The sequence below is a fragment of the Eupeodes corollae genome, chromosome 1 (genome assembly GCF_945859685.1).
Source record: "Eupeodes corollae chromosome 1, idEupCoro1.1, whole genome shotgun sequence".
NCBI classification, from domain to species: domain Eukaryota; kingdom Metazoa; phylum Arthropoda; class Insecta; order Diptera; family Syrphidae; genus Eupeodes; species Eupeodes corollae.
The window spans coordinates 258,672,686-258,679,626 of record NC_079147.1 but is presented as its reverse complement, the minus strand read 5'-3'; positions in this window follow the sequence as shown (position 1 = coordinate 258,679,626).

Here is a 6,941-nt window from a genome sequence, read left to right as displayed (position 1 = left end):
ACAATACGTATTTCCAAATAATTCCAAAAACAAAAGGTTCACGAAGCTGTAAATTTACTATAATATTGAACTCTTATTCACATTATCAGGTTTTAATGGTGTTTGCCTAAATAAAAGTAAGAGTTTAATAATTATGAAATCAACTTAAAAATGCTTAGTTTAAATACTTTGTATCAGCGAATTTCATAGCTTTCTTAAGTAGAGTATATTTTCTTTGTCTTTATGTGTAGATCTTTTATGAAGGCATTTAAATCAAATTATTTTTAATTAAAACTCTACCCGTTGTTTTTTTTTGTCCATTTAACAATGTCACTTGCCATCAAGAATGAAAGTCATAATTCACATAACAATTTTCTTTAGTGTCGTATTCATTATTTTAAGAGGTTACTTTCCAAGACGTTTTTTCCATAAAAAAAAACTCAAGGTAAAAGCGTCTCGTACTCGTAAGGTAAGCATACTTATTTATTAAACAAAAACCAAACTTATGTGCTTCTTCCACCACTCCTAAGTTGCACTCAGCTTAATTTGATACTCATCTAACTAAAAGTACCTACATAGGAAAAGATAAGTTACAAGGTCATGAGAAGCCTTTCTCAGAATAAAAAAATATCAAGGTTACCTGAAAAAAAAACACTTCTAACTTTTCCCACATTCATAAATAAGCGAAAAAGTTCATTGCCCAATTTTTGTTTCTTATCACTATCATGATCATCACATTCATCATTATAATTCACCTCTCTTTTATTTACACTATACGCACCTCAAAATCGTTCAATTACTGTATCCCCTAAGCTATACTCGTTTTTTTCCTATGTAACCCATTTTCTTATCTCAATCAACATCGTCACTCCCTCAATTTATTTAGCCAAAAATGAAAGAACAACCAAAAAAGTGTTTGACAAAAATAAAACACATGTCACCATTTGACACCAAAAGAGTCTTATATAAAAACAAAACAAAAACTATGCCATATCCACCCAAATATACCGCACAACCGCTTCAATCTAGAAAAGAGACTTTCAAAACAATCAATATTCCATATAAGTTCCAAGTCCTAGACCGATTACAACAAAACTAAAAGGAAACTCCCAAAAGTCCAATATGGAACCATCATTGACTTTTAATGGTAGACTAATTAGAAATAAATGCGACTAGAGAGACCAATTGACACACACAGATAGCTATATCCTGCCTAAGCACTCAACTCATACTCAACGTCCATACTAATTTTCCACAACTGTGCTGAGGTGGTGATAAGAAAAGGACTTTACAACAAACACAGCCTAAGCAATTTTCTATAATAAGGACGACACTCACAATTCTTAACGCTATCGCCGCAGTCCAATTAACAAAAAAAAAAAAACAACGCCAACACGGTATTTCATCAAAGGTAAATTTACATAAATTTTAGCTCCTACACAGCTTAATTGACAAAAACTAAATTAAGTCAAGACTTAAATTAATAAATTACTATGCGCGGCTCCTTGAATTCTATGAGAGAGTTAAAGTGGAAGTACCAACGTTATAGCACTGAATACACAAACAACAACACACTAAATAAATAAATTAAATAGCTATGGTAGTTAGGAGCCTACAAAACAACCAACCAACAACAACAACAAAAAAAGGATAAAATCAATACACGAAGGCAACAATAAAACCAACAACAACAACAACGAAAATGTAATCTTCTTCCGTACAAGGACGAATTGAAAAAATCCATTTTCCTGGTCATCTGTGCATGATTAATGGAACCAATCTATTCCTCGGTTTTTCTTTTTTTCAACGTCCTTCCGTCCTCATAGAATCCGTCCGTTTTATACTACGCGTGTATATTCGTATGTTCGTTCGTCGTCGTACCTATGCCTAACAAAAGGCACTTATTATGTGAGCGAAAGAAGAACAAAAGAAGACAAATAACACACATAAAAAAAGGGATAATTAATTTAAACCTAATGCAGTGTAATTGCGTCATGTCTAAGAAAGGATATAGATAGATAGAATGTGTGTACTGGCTACCCGACTATCTAGCTAGACTGTGTCCCCAAAAAAGCCCTTATTTGTATATTGAAGTGAAATATCCTTGCTGAGGGCAGAAAAACGACTGAGAAGTTGATTGAGTCAGCAGTTTTTCCAAGACCGTTATATTCCAGAAAAACGTCTCTCTCCTCTCGGTGGGAGTTGAAATTACTCTCAGATAGAAATTAGTTCCAATTCCCGCCACTGATGGATATTTTGGAGCTGGGATCAGACCACACTCACTCTCAAGGATCATGCGTGGATGACAAACCGGAATTCTCTGCCTCTTCCACCCATAACTTGATTTTTTTTTCATTCTCCGAGAGAGAGAGAGAGAGAGAGACATCATTTTCATTATCCTTCTCTCTGCGGTGCTCCTGTACATATGAAATGAATTATTGAGTTTAAATTTTGACTTGAACTTGGAATGTGCAGCCTGACAAGGATATTCGTCTTTTTTTCGTCTAGTTGTTGTTCGTCCTACTACTTCGCATTTTTTTTTTGCTGTCGTCCTGTATGTATATAATGTGGTGTTTTTTTCCACTTCCTGGATATACGAGAGTTTTCTTCCTTTTTTTTGCTCTCTTGTATTTAATTTTGTGTTCATACTTTTTCGGTAAATTCTTTCTTATATTCCCTTAACTGTGCCTTGTTTTTTTCTTAAAGGAATGGGCGAGGTAGTTTACCAACAAAACCCCCTGACATATACCTAGAGAAAAAGCGGACAAGGTGTTTTTTTGCAAAAAAAAAAAAGTAAAATTGTCGTCGTGTGTCCTTTTTTATTACATTTAAAGGTGATATGGAATTTATGTGAACGAACCTCTTTAATATTTATGTTTCCTATATTTTTTCCTTTTGCTTTAAAATAAATACCGTAACGGAAATTTATTTGGCAAATATTTATGGCGCACACCTTTATTTTTATTTTTATATTTTCTTTTTATTTTAATTTTATTTTGTTTGCAATAAAAATATCGGTTTTGGTTGATTTATTTAATTCAATGATTTACTATGGGCCACCCTGTATTAAATTTTGAAATAAATATTGCATACTTTTAGACTAATACCATCACTTGAAAAGAACATTTTTTGTGTTGTATAATTGTTTGGGCAAATACACACTTGACTCGCTTTGACTGTTGCATATTTCAATGCACAAGGACAATTTGATTCAATTTATTTTTCATTGCATAATTTAGGCAGTTATCTATGTAATTACTTATGTGTTAAATACTTTTAGGATGTGTATATTTTTTATTTTTAATTATTTATTAATTAAACAAAGTAACAAAAGTGCAACTCAAAAAATATATTATACAGCACTTAAGTGATTGGTTTTGGTGCTTGGTAATTACACATTAACACTGTAATTATTATAGAGTTGTTGTGCTTTTAATTAGCATACTTGTAGGAGGTGGAGGAGTATTTTATATGAAATTTGTTCAAATCCCACTTCACCTGCTGTTCTAGTTGGTTGGTATCATAATACTTTGTTCTATAATATGGTGACTTTAGTGACTTTATAGGAATTTGTGTTCATTGTTCACAAATTGTTGGCTGAGGGGAATTGGGGTTTTTTGTTTGATTAACAGTGAACGATAAAAATAAAAAGCAAAAACAAAAAAAAATTAAACTAAAATGGGCGTTTAATTTGTGTGCTGATGGCGGTCGTTCGTCGTTCGTAGTCCTCGTCGGTCGGCGGCGTTGTAGTCGTTAAGCGCTAAGGTAATATCTGCAAGGAGAGAATGTAGTTAGTTAGTGAATTGTTTACATTGATTGGTTGAATGGTTATGTTGACAATGTTGATGATGGTTATTAAACGCAAGTCAGCGTCAGCATTTTAGTAAATTAAAATTATATAGCTAAGTTGATCTAGGTCGCCACATATCTCCACCACCACCGCACCATATTGAGCTGGTGTAGTATAGTAGGTCATTTGGTTAATTAGAAAATGTATTGTTGTAAGAAGAGTTTGTTGTTTAGCCCTAATAACTTTAGCGCTACCATCAGTTATGGCTTGAGAAAGGACGAAAATGTATTAAAACCTCAAAACCAACTATAAGCCAAGAACTTACACGTGCATGTACGTTTCCTTATACTTTTAACAACTATTGTAAATACAGAATAAATCCGTTGATTTAATATGCAATTTGTAAAATATATATCAAGCGGGTGTTTTAGTAAAGATATACTTATTTATATTAAACCACCAGGTATCTATCTAAAATTAGGATAAGGCGAATAAATTTCATCGAATTCATTTTTTAAAGTTTTGTTCTTTAGTTTACTGCGCGAACGCCCTTCTTTAAACGGGTTTGAAAACTTGTAATTATTATTAATTTAGAACAAGTTAGTCCTTAATTAATTATTTTTTTTAACAATATTTTCTATGGTTATTTTATGTTTAGTTGTAATTAGTTAACAATAAAATAAGATTAAGAATAAATTGCATTGAAATGTAGTTAAAATGTATTTTTTTAAAAATAATTTAGTGTAAATAAGAATTAAAATATTTTTGTTTTCTCATTTCTATTTAATGGTTCAAAGCTCTAAATTTTAGAATTTTTGAAGAATTTAATTTTAGCCTCACAAAAATTGTCAAATCGCATGATCTTGGTGGCCAGTTTATATCTCCACCACGAGAAATTACGCGGCTAGGAAATGTCTCTAGTACTCTAGTTGTGTGGCAGGTGGCACCGTCTTGTTGAAACCACATATTCTTCAAGTCGTATTCTCCAATATCAGGCAAAACAAAAGTCGGTTATCATATGACCATCAGCTGGCTTCAGTTGTTGTACAAACTGGACTTTATATGGATGAAGGTATAGATCCAAATGCAAATGTGCCGTAAGACATTCCTAATTCCTGAGAACGTCGAAAAATCGACACATTCGGATCTTCGGCACCACCTTCACTTACAGCGGCGATTTTTCAGTGAATGATGCATAGGCCTTATACCAAATCTATAATCAATCCAATGTTTATAAATTTCTTCACAATTTTGCCAATTGCTTGCGTAGTTGGACTATAGTTGTGCGATAGTTAGATAAGATTAGTATATTTTTTCTACTAAAACTACAGTGTTGGCCAAAACTAAAGCAACTTTTTTATTAAATAAAAATCTTTAAAAAATTGCAATAAAAAATGTCTTTTCTGTCTGGCCAAAATAAAAGCAACATTATTTACAAATAAAATAATCTACTTAAGAACGTGATTTCTAATCAATATTTTGTGGAGAAACCGTTATTTTCGTTCACTGCTCTGCATCTTCTTGGCATACTCTCAATAAGATTCGTGAAAATAGTGCTAGGGATACTATTCCAAGAATCTTTGACTTGGGCAAAGAGGTAATTTGAATTTACAGCTTTCGCGTACAATTCTCCGATCTACAACCTCCTATGTGGTTGAGATCCGGAGACTGTGCTGGCCATTCAATCACCTCAGCTTTATAATCACGAAACCATTCCTTTACAACCTTGGTGATGTGTTTTGGATTGTTGTCGTGCTGGAAAGTCTATTTAAGAGGAACATTCTCCTATGCGAAAAGGAGCATGATGTTTTCCAAAATGTCTTTGTATACAAAGCGATCAATTATCCCATCTATTTAATGAAAAAGGCCCTACTACCTGTCCAGAGAAGCATCCCTTGACCATGATGTATCGTTCTCCATGTTTCACGGTTCCTCTTGTAAACGAAGGATCTAGTCCTCTGTTTATTGGACAACAAACACGTTGCACACCATCTGAACCCTTAAAATTAAATTTGGATTCGTCATAAAATAACACTGTGTTCCATTTGGAAACTTCCCAGTTTAAATGCTCTTTGGCAAATTTCAATCTTGCCTTCTTATTTTTGAGCAAAATAAATTTTTTTTTCACTATTTTGAACGATTTTAAACCACCATCCACTGCTCTCCGGCGAATCGTTCTTTCACTCACTTCCAAAGATAGATCTGTTTTAAGTTCTCTGGAGGATAAGAGGGCTTTTTTATATTTCTCGGACAAGCAGTTTATCCTCTCTGGGCGTCGTTGGGCTTGGGATAATTTCAAGGTTTTATTCTTGTTAAATGATTTTATTTAGTGAGATATCACTGATTTATTAATATTGAACTTTGATTGTTTAATTCCACTTCTAACATCGTTAATTTATTATAATTTAAACGTTGTTGGATATTTATCTCGCGCCATTGAAAAAAAAAATAGAGACCAATCACTTCATAGGTTATTACTCCACAAATTGAATACAGTGAATGATTTTTTTTTTTTATTTTACGGTTTGTTACGTTTTTAATGTCCAGATTGATTAAAAGTAACGGTATTTTTTATCTCCTGATGTCATGTGACGACTTCAAAGAAGAACAGCAAAAAAGTTGCTTTAGTTTTGGCCAACGGTAAAACTAATTGTAGATAATTCTTTGCTATTTTTTTTTCTTGCATTTGTTGCTAACTGCTTTCAGATTTAGTAAAATAATTAACAACAAGAGTGCCTATAGGAAACAGGACAAAATTATGATTTCATGATCAGTACAACGTACTACATCGTAAGCCGTTCTTTGAAGCAAACTGTTGCTTTAGTTTTGGCCAACACTGTATATAAAGGTTCATGCTATATATATGAAAAAAAAACTAAAAGTTTATTTTTTTTAATTAACTGAATGCCAAAAACTATACTTTCTAAAAGATGAAGTTAGTTTGAAGCCAATAGTTATAATACTTGAAAAGATATTTGAGTCAAAAATCAATTTTTACCAAGTTTTTGTAAGGTATTTTTTAGGTTTTTAGTTTTTATAAAGAAAACTGTCAATTCGGTTCTTATAAAAATTTGACCAGATGTCGAAAACGTTGTTCTTTATTGAATACAATTATTTTGGAGTTAAAATCATTCAAAACACAGACCCAATTTTTTTGAGAGTCCTTTTTGCA